General features: G+C 42.6%; 1 long non-coding RNA gene and 1 other non-coding gene across 2 annotated transcripts in view; one reads left to right on the top strand and one right to left on the bottom strand.

The window, feature by feature from the left end:
- The window catches only part of LOC134738704 (uncharacterized), a 32,235-nt gene extending 15,761 nt beyond the window's left edge, over positions 1-16,474 (bottom strand). The window contains exon 1 of the long non-coding RNA XR_010124623.1: positions 16,310-16,474. This is a non-coding gene — a long non-coding RNA (uncharacterized LOC134738704). The remainder of the gene's footprint in view (positions 1-16,309) is intronic.
- On the top strand, positions 1,000-1,106 carry LOC129018428 (U6 spliceosomal RNA). Its single transcript, XR_008495259.1, has one exon. It is a non-coding gene; the product is annotated as a U6 spliceosomal RNA (small nuclear RNA).
- Positions 16,475-18,560: the final 2,086 nt, after the last annotated feature.

Below are 18,560 nucleotides of genomic sequence, written 5' to 3'. Positions count from 1 at the left end.
ATTCATAGAGTGGATACAGAAGCAAAATTAAGAAATGATTTGATTGGTTGCCTTTTTTGGCTTACTTTCTTGGAAAGTCCCCAGTCTCATGATCATGTTAGTTGGCTGCTTATGATTGGCTGAGGTTAAGTTTTGTTTCTAACATAAGCATTTACCAAAAATGACCCAAGTTAAGTTTCATTTATGTTTACAGTTTAAGTAGGTTAGGGCTATTTTTAAGGCCTAGTTGGTTGGTTTGCTCAGGAATGTTTCAAGCCTAGTTTCCATTTTAATTTTGCTTTGACAGTTCCCCACTTTTAGTCACCCTGTCAGCAAGCTGAGAGTGTGACCAAATGGCATAGCATTACTCTCAGTTACTGCTATTGACATAGTCTAGGAAGAAGAGTCAGATGTTTATCAATAGCTGCGCTAGGGCTCAGAGTCACCCTCGGGAAAGACATAGTCCATGCTGGTTTCCTCCAGTTGTCTGATCCTTACGGCAATCTTTTGACATATGAGTGACTACTGGAAAGCACTTAAAAATCCTTGAAAGGACCAGCCTCTGTGAATAACACCTGTAATCTCAGAACTTTGGAGGCCACAGTAGGGGAATTGCTTGAGCAGGAGTTCAAGACCAGCTAGACAATGTAACAAGACCCCATGTCTACAAAAAAACAAAACAAAACAAAACTTTTTTTTAATTAGCTGGGCAGGGCTGGGTATGGAGGCTCACACCTGTAATCCCAGAATTGTGGGAGGCCAAGGCAGGTGGATTGCTAGAGCTCAGGAGTTCGAGACCAGCCTAAGCAACATAATGAAACCTTGTCTCTACCAAAAATACAAAAAATTAGCCGGGCATGGTGGCACACGCCTCTGGTCCCAGCTGCTTGGGAGGCTGATGTAGGAGGATCACTTAAGCCTGAGAGGCAGAGGTTGCAGTGAGCCGAGATTGCGCCACAGCACTCCAACCTGGGTGACAGACTGAGACCTCATCTCAAAAAAATACAAATTAGCTGGGTAGTGCTCACTACAGCAGCACATATACTAAAATTGGAACTATACAGAGAAGGTTAGCATGGCCCCTGAACAAGGATGACATGCAAATTCATGAAATGTTCCATATTTTTACGTATAAAAGCAAGCTGAATCCTGATCACCTTGAGTACATGTCATCAGGACCTCCTGAGGTGGTGTCCCGTGCCCGTGCATGTCCTTAATCTTGGCAAAATAAACTTTCTAAATTGGAAAAAAAAAAATTAGCTGAGTGTGGTGACGCACACCTGTAGTCCCAGCTACTCAGGAGACGGAGGTGGGAGAATCACTTTAGTCCAGGAGTTCCAGGCTACAGTGAGGTAGCATTGCACCACTGTACTACTGCCTGGGTCAAAGAGCACAACACTGTCGCTCAAAAATAAATTTTAAAAATTATTGAGAGAATACAATGCACTGTGTTGGGTAAGCCATTGTGTATGGGTACCCACTGTGTATGGGTAAACACAATAACTACAAGGAGAATAATAGCAAAGGATTGAAAAATAACCCTGAGTAAAGATTCCCAGGAGCCAAGATTTAACCAACTGAATAAATCAAGGGAGGCAGTGCTAATGAGATGAAAACCTTGTGTTCTTTAGGAACTTTTACATTTTGGGCAACAATATCAAATATAACAAACACTTAATGTTTTGTTAACATAAAAACACCATAAGCTCCTCCCTGCTGAGCAGCTCAAGTGTCAATAACTCCTACTTTGGGGTACTGCTGAGGTGAAATTATTCATCTCATATTGTACTGCTTGAAGAAAATTCGTAAGTATCACTAAAACTTTTTTCAAGAGTTGCTGAAATACTAATAAGCAATTTTTTCAATTCAGAGGCTCCCAGCTGAGGAAAAAGAGCTCTTACAAAAGAATGAAATCTGTAACCCTTGTATGATTGGGTCCGGAGATCACTCAGGAGGCTCATTTCTGAGGGTTCACTTTATGTACAAGTGACCTGAGGTTCAGAATTTGACTAACATTTAGAGTCATCTGGCCATTTTAGGTAGGACACAGCCAAAACATTCTGATTATTTAGGTGGAAAAACCTTTATAGATTTGTCATACAAGATGAACAATCCGGCTGGGCATGGTGGCTCATGCCTGTAATCCCAGCACTTTGGGAGGCCAAGGTGAGTGGATCACCTGAGGTTGTGAGTTTGAGACCAGCCTGGCCAACATGGTGAAACCCCGTCTCTACTAAAAATACAAAAAATTAGCTGGGCATGGTGGCAGGTGCCTGTAATCCCAGCTACTTGGGAGGCTGAAGCAGGAGAAATCACTTGAATTTGGGAGGCAGAGGTTTCAGTGAACCGAGATCATGCCACTGCACTCCAACCTGGGCAACAAGAGCAAAACTCCATCTCACAAAAAAAAAAAAAAAAGATGAACGATCCATTATTATTGAGAGAAAGGTGCAAAGTGAATCTCATTATAAAGTGAATTGGTTAATGCTATGGTTTGCATGTATTCCCTTAAATTTCATGTATTTGAAACTTAATCCCCAAATTCACAAGTTGATTAGGGCCTTTGGGAGGTAATCAGGATTAAATAAGGTGGTCAGGGTGGGCCTCCCATTATCAGACTGGTGAAAGGAGCCATGACCTTCAATCTGATACTAAATCTTGACCATGATTTAGGTAATGGCAATGGACTCTGGACCAATAAAGCCCTCAGACAACTGGAGGGAGGGGGAGATAAGAGAAATAAGAACCTATTATTTCTAAATAACTGAGACATTATGTAAATGGGAACGTATAAACAGAGCCGTATGGTCTGGAGTCAAGTAACATACATATTAGCAGGGCATGTGATCATTTATAAAACAATTTTATATAAAGTATTCCCCATAGAAACCCAATTGAGGAGGCAGAGTAGATATAATTTTTCTAAATGAGTACATTGCGATTCAGAAAGGCTTATGACATGCCAGTGCTGCACAGAGCTAGGATACTGATCCAGTCTTGTGACTCCAAAATTTAGTGGAGTTTGTTGTTCCTTATTTTTTCCCCCACTAAGTTATGCCACCTTTTTCCTAGGTCAGGGGTTCCTAGCCTTTATTGTATCATAAGCCAACCTCTATAAGAAGTTGGCTATAGTTACAGACACTTCCTCCCTCCCTCTGACTCTAGCAGTTTGGCTCATACAGCAGAATTTTGCAGCCAACTTCGAGGGCCTCCGAGACTCCAATTAAGAACCTCTGAATCGAGCAGAAAAACTGGAAACTCTAAAAACCAGAGTACCTCTCCTCCTCCAAAGGAACGCAGTTCCTCACCAGCAACGGAACAAAGCTGGACAGAGAATGACTTTGACGAGCTGAGAGAAGAAGGCTTCAGACGATCAAATTACTCCGAGCTACGGGAGGATATTCAAACCAAAGGCAAAGAAGTTGAAAACTTTGAAAAAAATTTAGAAGAATGTATAACTAGAATAACCAATACAGAGAAGTGCTTAAAGGAGCTGATGGAGCTGAAAACCAAGGCTCGAGAACTACGTGAAGAATGCAGAAGCCTCAGGAGCCGATGCGATCAAATGGAAGAAAGGGTATCAGCCCTGGAAGATGAAATGAATGAAATGAAGCGAGAAGGGAAGTTTAGAGAAAAAAGAATAAAAAGAAACGAGCAAAGCCTCCAAGAAATGTGGGACTATGTGAAAAGACCAAATCTACGTCTGATTGGTGTACCTGAAAGTGACGGGGAGAATGGAAACAAGTTGGAAAACACTCTGCAGGATATTATCCAGGAGAACTTCCCCAATCTAGCAAGGCAGGCCAACATTCAGATTCAGGAAATACAGAGAACGCCACAAAGATACTCCTCGAGAAGAGCAACTCCAAGACACATAATTGTCAGATTCACCAAAGTTGAAATGAAGGAAAAAATGTTAAGGGCAGCCAGAGAGAAAGGTCGGGTTACCATCAAAGGGAAGCCCATCAGACTAACAGCGGATCTCTCGGCAGAAACCCTACAAGCCAGAAGAGAGTGGGGGCCAATATTCAACATTCTTAAAGAAAAGAATTTTCAACCCAGAATTTCATATCCTGCCAAACTAAGCTTCATAAGTGAAGGAGAAATAAAATACTTTACAGACAAGCAAATGCTGAGAGATTTTGTCACCACCAGGCCTGCCCTAAAAGAGCTCCTGAAGGAAGCGCTAAACATGGAAAGGCACAACCGGTACCAGCCACTGCAAAATCATACCGAAATGTAAAGACCATCGAGACTAGGAAGAGACTGCATCAACTAACAAGCAAAATATCCAGCTAACATCATAATGACAGGATCAAATTCACACATAACAATATTAACTTTAAATGTAAATGGACTAAATGCTCCAATTAAAAGACACAGACTGGCAAATTGGATAAAGACTCAAGACCCATCAGTGTGCTGTATTCAGGAAACCCATCTCACGTGCAGAGACACACATAGGCTCAAAATAAAAGGATGGAGGAAGATCTACCAAGCAAATGGAAAACAAAAAAAGGCAGGGGTTGCAATCCTAGTCTCTGATAAAACAGACTTTAAACCAACAAAGATCAAAAGAGACAAAGAAGGCCATTACATAATGGTAAAGGGATTAATTCAACAAGAAGAGCTAACTATCCTAAATATATATGCACCCAATACAGGAGCACCCAGATTCATAAAGCAAGTCCTGAGTGACCTACAAAGAGACTTAGACTCCCACACATTAATAATGGGAGACTTTAACACCCCACTATCAACATTAGACAGATCAACGAGACAGAAAGTCAACAAGGATACCCAGGAATTGAACTCAGCTCTGCACCAAGTGGACCTAATAGACATCTACAGAACTCTCCACCCCAAATCAACAGAATATACATTTTTTTCAGCACCACACCACACCTATTCCAAAATTGACCATATACTTGGAAGTAAAGCTCTCCTCAATAAATGTAAAAGAACAGAAATTGTAACAAACTGTCTCTCAGATCACAGTGCAATCAAGCTAGAACTCAGGATTAAGAATCTCACTCAAAACCGCTCAACTACGTGGAAACTGAACAGCCTGCTCCTGAATGACTACTGGGTACATAACGAAATGAAGGCAGAAATAAAGATGTTCTTTGAAACCAACGAGAACCAAGACACAACATACCAGAATCTCTGGGATGCATTCAAAGCAGTGTGTAGAGGGAAATTTATAGCACTAAATGCCCACAAGAGAAAGCAGGAAAGATCCAAAATTGACACCCTAACTTCACAATTAAAAGAACTAGAAAAGCAAGAGCAAACACATTCAAAAGCTAGCAGAAGGCAAGAAATAACTAAAATCAGAGCAGAACTGAAGGAAATAGAGACACAAAAAACCCTTCAAAAAATAAATGAATCCAGGAGCTGGTTTTTTGAAAGGATCAACAAAATTGATAGACCGCTAGCAAGATTAATAAAGAAAAAAAGAGAGAAGAATCAAATAGATGCAATAAAAAATGATAAAGGGGATATCACCACCGATCCCACAGAAATACAAACTACCATCAGAGAATATTACAAACACCTCTATGCAAATAAACTAGAAAATCTAGAAGAAATGGATAAATTCCTCAACACATACACCCTCCCAAGACTAAACCAGGAAGAAGTTGAATCTCTGAATAGACCAATAACAGGAGCTGAAATTGTGGCAATAATCAATAGCTTACCAACCAAAAAAAGTCCAGGTCCAGATGGATTCACAGCCGAATTCTACCAGAGGTACAAGGAGGAGCTGGTACCATTCCTTCTGAAACTATTCCAATCAATAGAAAAAGAGGGAATCCTCCCTAACTCATTTTATGAGGCCAGCATCATCCTGATACCAAAGCCTGGCAGAGACACAACAAAAAAAGAGAATTTTAGACCAATATCCTTGATGAACATTGATGCAAAAATCCTCAATAAAATACTGGCAAACAGAATCCAGCAGCACATCAAAAAGCTTATCCACCATGATCAAGTGGGCTTCATCCCTGGGATGCAAGGCTGGTTCAATATACGCAAATCAATAAATGTAATCCAGCATATAAACAGAACGAAAGACAAAAACCACATGATTATCTCAATAGATGCAGAAAAGGCCTTTGACAAAATTCAACAACCCTTCATGCTAAAAACTCTCAATAAATTAGGAATTGATGGGACGTATCTCAAAATAATAAGAGCTATTTATGACAAACCCACAGCCAATATCATACTGAATGGGCAAAAACTGGAAGCATTCCCTTTGAAAACTGGCACAAGACAGGGATGCCCTCTCTCACCACTTCTATTCAACATAGTGTTGGAAGTTCTGGCCAGGGCAATTAGGCAGGAGAAGGAAATCAAGGGTATTCAATTAGGAAAAGAGGAAGTCAAATTGTCCCTGTTTGCAGATGACATGATAGTATATCTAGAAAACCCCATTGTCTCAGCCCAAAATCTCCTTAAGCTGATAAGCAACTTCAGCAAAGTCTCAGGATACAAAATCAATGTGCAAAAATCACAAGCATTCTTATACATCAATAACAGACAAACAGAGAGCCAAATCATGAGTGAACTCCCATTCACAATTGCTTCAAAGAGAATAAAATACCTAGGAATCCAACTTACAAGGGATGTGAAAGACCTCTTCAAGGAGAACTACAAACCACTGCTCAAGGAAATAAAAGAGGATACAAACAAATGGAAGAACATTCCATGCTCATGGGTAGGAAGAATCAATATCATGAAAATGGCCATCCTTCCCAAGGTAATTTACAGATTCAATGCCATCCCCATCAAGCTACCAATGACTTTCTTCACAGAATTGGAAAAAACTACTTTAAAGTTCATATGGAACCAAAAAAGAGCCCGCATCGCCAAGTCAATCCTAAGCCAAAAGAACAAAGCTGGAGGCATCACGCTACCTGACTTCAAACTATACTACAAGGCTACAGTAACCAAAACAACATGGTACTGGTACCAAAACAGAGATATAGATCAATGGAACAGAACAGAGCCGTCAGAACTAATGCCACATATCTACAAGTATCTGATCTTTGACAAACCTGACAAAAACAAGAAATGGGGAAAGGATTCCCTATTTAATAAATGGTGCTGGGAAAACTGGCTAGCCATATGTAGAAAGCTGAAACTGGATCCCTTCCTTACACCTTATACAAAAATCAATTCAAGATGGATTAAAGACTTAAATGTTAGACCTAAAACCATAAAAACCCTAGAAGAAAACCTAGGCATTACCATTCAGGACATAGGCATGGGCAAGGACTTCATGTCTAAAACACCAAAAGCAATGGCAACAAAAGCCAAAATTGACAAATGGGATCTCATTAAACTCAAGAGCTTCTGCACAGCAAAAGAAACTACCATCAGAGTGAACAGGCAACCTACAAAATGGGAGAAGATTTTCGCAACCTACTCATCTGACAAAGGGCTAATATCCAGAATCTACAATGAACTCCAACAAATTTACAAGAAAAAAACAAACAACCCCATCAAAAAGTGGGCGAAGGACATGAACAGACACTTCTCAAAAGAAGACATTTATGCAGCCAAAAAACACATGAAAAAATGCTCACCATCACTGGCCATCAGAGAAATGCAAATCAAAACCACAATGAGATACCATCTCACACCAGTTAGAATGGCAATCATTAAAAAGTCAGGAAACAACAGGTGCTGGAGAGGATGTGGAGAAATAGGAACACTTTTACACTGTTGGTGGGACTGTAAACTAGTTCAACCCTTGTGGAAGTCAGTGTGGCGATTCCTCAGGGATCTAGAACTAGAAATTCCATTCGACCCAGCCATCCCATTACTGGGTATATACCCAAAGGACTATAAATCATGCTGCTATAAAGACACATGCACACGTATGTTTATTGCGGCATTATTCACAATAGCAAAGACTTGGAACCAACCCAAATGTCCAACAATGATGGACTGGATTAAGAAAATGTGGCACATATACACCATGGAATACTATGCAGCCATAAAAAATGATGAGTTCACGTCCTTTGTAGGGACATGGATGAAATTGGAAATCATCATTCTCAGTAAACTATCGCAAGAACAAAAAACCAAACACCGCATATTCTCACTCATAGGTGGGAATTGAACAATGAGAACACATGGACAGAGGAAGGGGAACATCACACTCTGGGGACTGTTGTGGGGTGGGGGGAGGGGGGAGGGATAGCATTGGGAGATATACCTAATGCTAGATGACGAGTTGGTGGGTGCAGCGCACCAGCATGGCACATGTATACATATGTAACTTACCTGCACATTGCGCACATGTACCATAAAACCTAAAGTATAATAATAATAATAATAATAATAAAAGAAAGAAAAAAAAAAAACAAAAAAAACAAAAAAACAAAAAAAAAAACAAAAAAAAAAAAAAGAACCTCTGAATCAAGGATACCAGTCCTAGCTGAGGTATCTCAGACATATTTAGTATAAACTGGCAATGAGCTTGTTCTGTCTGGTTATCTTCTGTCTGTGGCCATTTTCTTTTTTTTTTTTTTTTTTTTTTTTTTCTTTTTTTATTTATTTATTTATTTATTTATTTATTTTTTCTTTTATTATTATTATTATTATTATTATACTTTAGGTTTTATGGTACATGTGCGCAATGTGGAGGTAAGTTACATATGTATACATGTGCCATGCTGGTGCGCTGCACCCACCGACTCGTCATCTAGCATTAGGTATATCTCCCAATGCTATCCCTCCCCCCTCCCCCCACCCCACAACAGTCCCCAGAGTGTGATGTTCCCCTTCCTGTGTCCATGTGTTCTCATTGTTCAATTCCCACCTATGAGTGAGAATATGCGGTGTTTGGTTTTTTGTTCTTGCGATAGTTTACTGAGAATGATGATTTCCAATTTCATCCATGTCCCTACAAAGGACGTGAACTCATCATTTTTTATGGCTGCATAGTATTCCATGGTGTATATGTGCCACATTTTCTTAATCCAGTCTATCATTGTTTCTGTGGCCATTTTCTATTCTGATTGATCCACAAGCCCACAGAGAAGTCAGTAACACACAGGTTCAGAAAAGCTAGTGGTGGAGAAATGTTTCCGGGAGAAAAAACAGTGGCACTTGGGTTGCGCCTCTAGGGAGGTGCCATTCGACATGTTCTGGGAACAACATGTTGGACAAGCTGGCAAGAAGAAAAGATTGATGCGTGGCCAGGCACGGTTGCTCATGCCTGTAATCTCAGCACTTTGGGAGGCCAAGGCGAGCGGATCACCTGAGGTCAGGAGTTTGAGACCAGCCTGGCCAACATGGTGAAACCCCGTCTCTACTAAAAATACAAAAAAATTAGCTGGGCGTGGTGGCAGGTGCCTGTTGTCCCAGCTACTTGGGAGGCTGAGGCAGTAGAATCGCTTGAACTCGGGAGGAGGAGGTTTCAGTGAGCCAAGATCATGCCATTGTACTCCAGCCTGGGCAACAAGAGCAAAACTCCATCTCAAAGAAAAAAAAAAAAAAAAGATGAACAATCCAGTATTATTGAGAGAAAGGTGTAAAGTGAATCCCATTATCCACCAGTTGGGGGTGACATGAATGCCATAGCTATTCTTTGTCATATCTACGTTTGCACATTGCCACGTTGAATGGTTATGCTTTAAAATTGGAGAGTTGGAACCAAAAACAGTTCACTGTACTTGATAAAGTAACTCATGTATGTCATCAACAACTAAGGTTGACTGTTTCCTCTTCAAATATGCCCCGAGTATTTATCCAATAAACGAAACTAGTTATTTTCTATAGTGGTACTATAGAGTCATTCCATTTGCTTCTAGAGTTTCCAGTGAACCAATGCCTAATTTCAGTGAGCTCTCTATGATATGGTTAAGGGTATCATGGTCATGTTCTGGTGTTATATCTGCATCATTATATAGAGTAGTTCAGTCTCCATAATCTATATCAAACCAAAGAGCTTGATTACAGAGGGAGTCTGGACCACTGCTGAGATTAGTCCCAGTTTTTCTTTTCTCTCTTTTTTTTTTTTTTTTGAGACAGAGTCTCAATCTGTTGCCCAGGCTGGAGTTAAGTGGAACAAACATGGCTCACTGCAGGCTCTCCTTCCAGGGCTTAAGTGATCCTCCCACCTCAGCCTCCCAAGTAGCTGGGACTACAGGCGTGCACCACCAATGCCTGGCTAATTTTTGTATTTTTAGTAGAGACAGGGTTTCACCATTTTGCCCAGGCTGGTCTTGAACTCCTGGGCTCAAGCAATCTGCCTGCCTTGGCCTCCCAAAGTGTTGGGATTACAGACATGAGCCAGAGCACCCAGCCCCATTGACAGATTTTTCTCTAGGCATAGAGAAAAATTACCAGTGATAAAATCAGTAGTAGTTATAGGCCATTCCTTTGCTTCTATTGCTTCTTCCCAGTGCTGTTTGTCGATCTGACCTACCTACCAAGGGAAGGATACTAAACCCTTTCATGAAAGCAGTTTCCTGAATTACTCACTCAAGCATGTGTAGGAGCAGGTTCTAATATTAGTTGTGATTCTTCCCAGTCATCTAGATAACCACATATCTAGCAATGCATTGGTTAATGCTATGGTTTGCATGTATTCCCTTAAATTTCATGTATTTGAAACTTAATCCCCAAATTTACAAGTTGATTAGAGACAGGGCCTTTGGGAGATAATCAGGATTAAATAAGGTGGTCAGGGTGGGCCTCCCATTATCAGACTGGTGAAAGGAGCCATGACCTTCAATCTGATACTAAATCTTGACCATGATTTAGGTAATGGCAATGAACTCTGGGCCAATGAAACCCTCAGACAACTGGAGGGAGGGGGAGAAAAGACAAGTAAGAACCTATTATTTCTAAATAACTGAGACATTATGTAAATGGGAACATATAAACAGAGCCGTATGGTCTGGAGTCAAGTAACATACATATTAGCAGGGCATGTGATCATTTATAAAACAATTTTATATAAATTATTCCCCATAGAAACCCAATTGAGGAGGCAGAGTAGATATAATTTTTCTAAATGAGTACATTGCGATTCAGAAAGGCTTATGACATGCCAGTGCTGCACAGAGCTAGGATACTGATCCAGTCTTGTGACTCCAAAATTTAGTGGAGTTTGTTGTTCCTTTATTTTTTCTCCCACTAAGTTATGCCATCTTTTTCCTAGGTCAGGGGTTCCTAGTCTTTATTGTATCATAAGCCAACCTCTATAAGAAGTTGGCTATAGTTACAGACACTTCCTCCCTCCCTCTGACCCTAGCAGTTTGGCGCATACAGCAGAATTTTGCAGCCAACTTCAAGGGCCTCTGAGACTCCAGTAAAGAACCTCTGAACCAAGGATACCAGTCCTAGCTGAGGTATCTCAGACATATTTAGTATAAACTGGCAATGAGCTTGTTCTGTCTGGTTATCTTCTTCTGTCTGTGGCCATTTTCTATTCTGATTGATCCACAAGCCCACAGAGAAGTCAGTAACACACAGGTTCAGAAAAGCTAGTGGTGGAGAAACGTTTCTTGGAGAAAAAAAGTGGCACTTAGGCTGCACCTCTAAAGAGATGCCATTCTGACATGTTCTGGGAACAACATGTTGGCAAGCTGGCAAGAAGAAAAGACTGATGTGTGGCCAGGCACAGTTGCTCACGCCTGTAATCCCAGCACTTTGGGAGGCTGAAGTGGGCTGATCACCTGAGGTCAAGAGTTTGAGACTAGCTTGGCCAACATGACAAAACCCTGTCTCTACTAAAAACACAAAAATTAGCCGGGTATGGTGGCAGACACCTGCAATCCCAGCTATTCAGGAGGCTGAGGCAGGAGAATCCCTTGAACCTGGGAGGCAGACGTTGCAGTGAGCTGAGGTCACACCATTGCATTCTAGCCTGGGTGACAAGAGCAAAACTCCATCTCAAAAAAAAAAAAAAAAAAGAACCTAAAGCATGCCATAAATCTGTGAACTATAAACTTTAGGGTACCATGTACAAAAATGGCATTTTAAGATTATTTTGGGAGCAGTGTGGAAGGTGAGTTGTAAGGGGGAAGGATTAGAAACAGGAAAGTTATTCAATAGAAGTAGAGGCAGAAATGAAAACATTCATGGAGGAAGAATTGACAGGCCAAGATGTAGGATACCTAGAGGAAAGGGGTAAGGGATCGCTCAAGATTTTCAGCCTTGGAAGAAAGGATGTGTTCAATGACTATTTATTGTGTACACTCTGTTGATGATAGAAGTGTGGAGGTGCAGGGTGTCAAGGCCAAAGCCAAGTTCTCAGTCAACCAGTCAAGTTACAAGGAGCTACTTTAAGATTTAGAGAGTTTATTACTTACGTAGACAGCAAAAAGAATAAATGTGCCAGCTTCCTGTGATCTTTGTCCTACATACCACGAAGTGTATGACACCAAATCAAAGACCCACATGGCTGCAGTGTGACTTGTGGGATACCCCGTTGCCAAAGTGCTAATCCTAGAAGCTCTATTCTGAGGAAGCTGGGACAGAAAGCCTCCACATCACCAGAACCCCCAAGATATGAGAAACTGTCTCATGACAGCTTCCCAGGAGAGAGAAGGAGGCGAACAGAAGATCTCCTCACAGTGGCTATGTACACAGGCCTCCCAGCCTCCCACATCCAGGAAGACCATGAGGCGTTCTGCCAAGACTCTGCCTAAGTGGATACATGCAAGGTCACCCTGATGCGGTGGTGGAACTCTTCCCCAACACAGGGGAGAGCTGGTTTTGAGGAACAAGAAATAAACATGGTTTTAAATACATAGACTGTAAAGTTACATTCAGACATTCACATGGAATTGACCGGGGCTTTTGTTTTCATCAGCTTTGTCTTGGCTGTTACACAGCAGTGGATAACCAGAGCACAGCTGTTGATTGATCACCCAACACCCGCTTCCCTTCTCTTTCCCTGCAGCAGACTGCCAGCTCAGTCCAAATGACAGCCAAGTACTCAGAGAAGGTGACCCACCCCAACTCAGGAGTAAGCAACATGCGAATCCCATTCTCTTTGCAATTGGAGGTGGACATGCAAGTTAACTCTAGCCAATGAGATGTGAGGGGGAGATCTGCAGGGTGCCTCCAGGAAAGGCTTCCCGGCTCTTAAAAAGACAGAGACAATGTCATGACTGGGTGCAATGCCTGCAGCATTGCAGCCATCTTCTGACCATGAGGGACTCAACACTGAGGACAAAGCCAACAGGCCAAGAAAGGTGGTGTAGAAAGAAGGAAGGAGCCCTTGATGACAATGTTGAGACAATGTTGAGTCAACCAACCCCGCAGCTGCCCTAGCTGGGACTACTGGATATGTGAGATGAAATTTTTCTTTATTCATTTATTTATTTATTTATTTAGAGACAGGGTTTTACTCCGTCACCCAGGTTGGACTGCAGCGATCATAGCTCACTTCAGCCTTGAAGTCCTCGGCTCAAGTGATCCTCCCACCTCAGCCTCCCAAGTAACTGGGGCTACAGGAACACTCCACCACACCCAGCCCTTATTTTTTTCAGTTGAGTTTTCTGCTCATTGCTACCAAAAGCAGCATCCTAACTGATACTTATGTAAAGTCCTGTACATTACCAGGAACATAGGAAGTTGAAATAAATGTCAGCTATTACATGATGATGATGAAGAAGATGAAGAAGAAGAAGAAGAAGGAGGAGGAGGAGGAGGAGGAGAAGAAGAAGTGGGTGGATTCTTGAAGGGCAAGATGCTAAGGTGAAAATAGCAGAGATCCTGGACCTTGGAAAACACTCACCTTTAGGGGAGACTGGACAGAGGATGAAAGGACAAATAATCAGTAAAGAAAGGTAAATGAAGTTTAATGCGAGCAAAGGGAATGAGAATAATATACAAGGGATACTAGTTCCACCATGTGCAATGCCACAGAGAGGACTCTTTCCCTTCCTCCCTTTGGGGGAGACCTCAAGGGGAACCAAATTTGATTCACAAAGGCTCACCTTTATGTACCAGTGGATGTCTTTTTTTTTTTTTTTTTTTTTTTTTGAGATGGAGTCTCACTCTGTCGTCCAGGCTGGAGCGCGGTGGAGCGATCTCAGCTCACTGCAACCTCCACCTCCCGGGTTTAAGCTATTCTCCTGCCTCAGCCTCCTGAGTAGCCTGGATTACAGGTACATGCCACCACTCCCAGCTAAGTTTTATATTTTTAGTAGAGACCAGGTTTCACCATGTTGGCCAGGGTGGTCTTGAACTCCTGACCTCAAGTGATCTGCCCTCCTCGGCCTCCCAAAATGCTGGGATTACAGGCATGAGCCACCACACCCAGCACCAGTTGATGTCTTTTAAGGTGTCTTTCTAGGCCAGTGATTCTCAAAGTGCAGTTCCCAGACCAGCAGCCTCAACAATACCTGAGAACTTGCTAGAAATGTGAATTTGTGAATTTTCAAGCTCCACCTTAAACCTGTTGAATCGGAAACTCTGGGAGTGGAGCTCGAGAATCTGGGTTTTTTTTAAGTTATTTTATGTATATGGAGAGAGAGAGTGAGAGTGAGGCTGGTGGCCGGGTGCAGTAGCTCATGCCTGTAATCCCAGCACTTTGGGAGGGCAAGGCGGGCGGATCAGGAGGTCAGATCATGACCATCCTGGCTAACACAGTGAAACCCCATCTCTACTAAAAATACAAAAAATTAGCCGGGCGTGGTGGCGGGCACCTGTAGTCCCGGCTACTCGGGAGGCTGAGGCAGGAGAATGGCATGAACCAGGGGGCAGAGCTTGCAGTGAGCCGAGATGGCGCCACTGCACTCCAGCCTGGGTGACAGAGTGAGACTCAGTCTCAAAAAAAAAAAAAAGGAAAAAAGGAAAAAGAGAGTGAGGCTGGAATGCAGCTCACTGCAGACTCAACCTCCTGGTGCCAGACTAAATTTCTGTTCTTGTTGTTGTTGAAACAAGGTCTGCCTCTGTCGCCCAGGCTGGAGTGCAGTGGTGCAATTTCAGCTCACTGTAGACTCGACCTCCCAGGCTCAAGCAACTCTCCCAGCACGGTGGTGGCATGGGACTACAGATGCCCATCACCACACCGGCTGATTTTTGTATTTTCTGTAGACACAGGATCTTGCCATGTTGCCCAGGCTGGTCTCAAACTGTTGAACTCAAGTTATCCACCCACCTCAGTCTCCCAAATTGCTGAGATTACAGGTGTGAGCCACCATGCCTGGCCTATTTTTTCTTTAGGACTTTAGCGTGTGTGTGTGTGTGTGTGTGTGTGTGTGTGTGTTTTGGAGACAGAGTCTTGCTCTGTCGCCCAGGCTGGAGTGCAGTGGTACTGCACAGGCTGGAGTTGCAGCTCACTGCAACCTCCACCTCCTGGGTTCAAGCAATTCTCATGTCTCGACCTCCCGAGTAGCTAGGATTACAAGTGCCCACTACCATGCCCAGCTAATTTTTGTGTTTTTAGTAGAGACAGGGTTTCACCATTTGGCCAGGCTGGTCTTGAATTCCTGGCCTCATGTGATCCACCCACTTCAGCCTCCCAAAGTGCTGGGATTCCAGGCATGAGCCACCATGCCCAACCTAGCATTGGGTTTTAAATTTTACTTTTTCTCCTCTGTTATAAATTTCTCTGGCTGACCCCAGACATACAGCACATCTCTTATGCATGCTGGGCTTGTGTTCACGATGCACATTGACACATTAGACCAACATCTCTGGTGTGTCTCCTGTGTCCCAGGCATTGTTCTGAGTATTTAGGAAACAGCAACGAACAGAAGAGATGAAACTCCTGCACTCATGGAGCTCACTTTCTAATGGGAAGTGAAAGAGTAGGATGAAGGGAACCGTGCCCTTCCTTACATCACCCCACGCTTAAAATAGAACCTAAAACCACACACGGGGTTCTTCAAATACCAGGCACGCTGCTGCCCCAGGGCCTTCTCTCTCTCCTAGAGCTTTGCATGGCCTAACCCTCTCCCCACTTCATTCTGGACACTGAGCAAACATCCCATCAGAGAGGTCTTTCCTGAATGCCTTAGCTAGACCAGCACACACATGTATCTATCATGCCATGCCCCTAACTGGCTTTGTTTTCTTTATGGCCCTTTTCCCTAGACTAATATGTTGTATATTTCCTCTACTAGAATGTAGGCAGGAATTTGGGTTTCTTTTCTCACTGCTGTCTCCCCAACCTAGGGACAACAACTGGCACCCAGTAGGCACTCAAGAAGTATTTACTGAATGAATCAGTCACCCCTTCACTGATGTCAGTTTGGCAACAGTAGTATTGACAGAGGGGATCATGGCTGGATTTCCAGGCGGGGAACCGCAGAGGCATACTTGAGGGGTAGGGGAAACAAAAAATTACCTGGAGGAGCAGCCGTCCTAAGTATAGCAGCAGCAGATGACCCATGACCAGGGAGGTCACTGTTCGACCACACCAGATTCTGCAAGTTGGCAGGGTTTTCACTGAATATCATTGCCTTGTTAAGGAATGCAGGATCATAATTTGCAGCATGGGAGAAGGAACTATCTGATGGAAAGGGAGAGAGTAAAGATATAAAAAAGGTCGGGCACGATGGCTCACGCCTGTAATCCCAGCACTTTGGGAGGCCGAGGTGGGCAGATCACAAGGTCAGGAGCTCGAGACCAGCCTGACCAACACAGTGAAACCCCGTCTCTCCTAAAAATACAAAAATTAGCCAGGCATGATGGTGTGTGCCTGTAATCCCAGCTACTCAGGAGGCTGAGGCAGGAGAATTGCTTGAACCCGGGAGGTGGAGGTTGCAGTGAGCCGAGATCACACCACTGTACTCCAGTCTGGGCGACAGAGCGAGACTCCATCTCAAAAAAAAAAAAATATATATATATATATACACACACACACACATACATATATGTGTATATATATGTGTATATATATGTATGTATACATACATACATATATACGTATATATATACATGTATATATACGTATATATATATACACATATATATATATAAAAGAGACAACTATGGAATAGAATTCCAGCATCTATGTTTTATTTTTATTTATTTTTTTTTTTTTTGAGACAGAGTTTCATTCTTTTGGCCAGGCTGGAGTGAAGTGGCACGATATCAGCTCACTGCAACCTCCGCCCCCAGTTCAAGTGATTCTCCTGTCCCAGCCTCCCGAGTAGCTGAGATTATAGGTGCCCGCGACCACACCTGGCTAAGTTTTGTATTTTTAGTAGAGACAGGGTTTTGCAATGTTGGCCAGGTTGGTCTTGAACTCCTGACCTCAGGTGATCCACCCGCCTCAGCCTTCCAAAGTGTTGATATTACAGGCATGAGCTCCCACACGCAGCCTTGTTTTAACCTTCTTTTAGTCTCCGCCTTGCCATAAGGCCAGGAGTGGTGGCTTCTAGTACTCTCTCTTTTTCCCTGTCGTAGAGACTACTGATTCCTAAAAGTGGACAGCAGTGCCCTGCTGAACCCAGTTACTGGTTACTGGCTGCCCTCCAGACAGGGGCCAGATGAAAAATCAATGTGTGCCATTGTTAGAATATGTTTTAAAGAAATCTGACTTGAGGCATATTAAACAGTTGGACATAAAGGGGTAGTGTCTCATTATGAGCCATTAGGAATAGGCAAGAAAAAGCGAAAACAGAAACTGCTCCACCTACCAGGTAGTGCTCCTGTTCATAGAACAAAGTGCTGCTCACAGAATAGTACAAAGTCATGCAACAACTGCATCCAGTACATAAATGCAGAAGCTTTTTAAATTTACACCTTGTATAATTTGTTAAGATTACATTGCTGGGCTGGGCACCATGGCTCATGCCTGTAATCTCAGCACTTTGGGAGGCTGAGGTGGGTGGATCACTTGAGGCCAAGAATTCAAGACAGCCTGGCCAACATGGTGAAACCATGTCTCTACCAAAAAAATACAAAAATTAGCTGGGTGTGGTGGCAGGCACCTGTAGTCCCAGCTACTTGGGAGGCTGAGGCAGGAGAATCACTTGAACCCGGGAGGCAGAGGTTGCTGTGAGCCGAGATCGCACCACTGCACTCCAGCCTGGGCGACTCTGTCTCAAACAAACAAACAAACAAAAAGATTACATTGCTGGCATACATTTCTTTTCTTTTTAGAGATTGGGTCTCACGATGCTGCCCTGGGCTGGACTCAAACTTGTGGTCTCAAAGCAGTCCTCCCACCTCAGCCTCCAAGTAGTCGGAACCAGGCCTAGATTTGCTGGCAACTAATGATAGTTGGTACTTCCTAAATCATTAGTAAATTTCAATTTCTATTTTTAAAAATAATTATCCAAAAAGGAAACAGCACAAATTGCTTTCAGCCTTGTACAAATAAAGAGATAATCAGTGAGTAGTTTATAAAGTGGGAATGGTAAGTTTCTGAGCTTTTTTTTTAAAAAAGGAAGTCATTTCTGTTAAAGAAGCATTGATTTAGTTGGGCACTTTAAGAACTTAGTTTCTGTGCTTTATACAGGTGACACTAACTCTGCGTGCCATTTCAAGGGTTGTGCATCTGATGGTACCAGTAACATCAAAGGGTGATTAATAATCCAATATTATTAATGAATACATGGATATTGGTATTAGAGGTCAAATACTATCTT

Source organism: Pongo pygmaeus, chromosome 19 (genome assembly GCF_028885625.2).
Source record: "Pongo pygmaeus isolate AG05252 chromosome 19, NHGRI_mPonPyg2-v2.0_pri, whole genome shotgun sequence".
In the NCBI taxonomy this organism is placed as follows: Eukaryota; Metazoa; Chordata; class Mammalia; order Primates; family Hominidae; genus Pongo; species Pongo pygmaeus.
The sequence above is the reverse complement of the archived record's forward strand: the minus strand, read 5'-3'. Positions and strand labels throughout refer to the sequence as shown.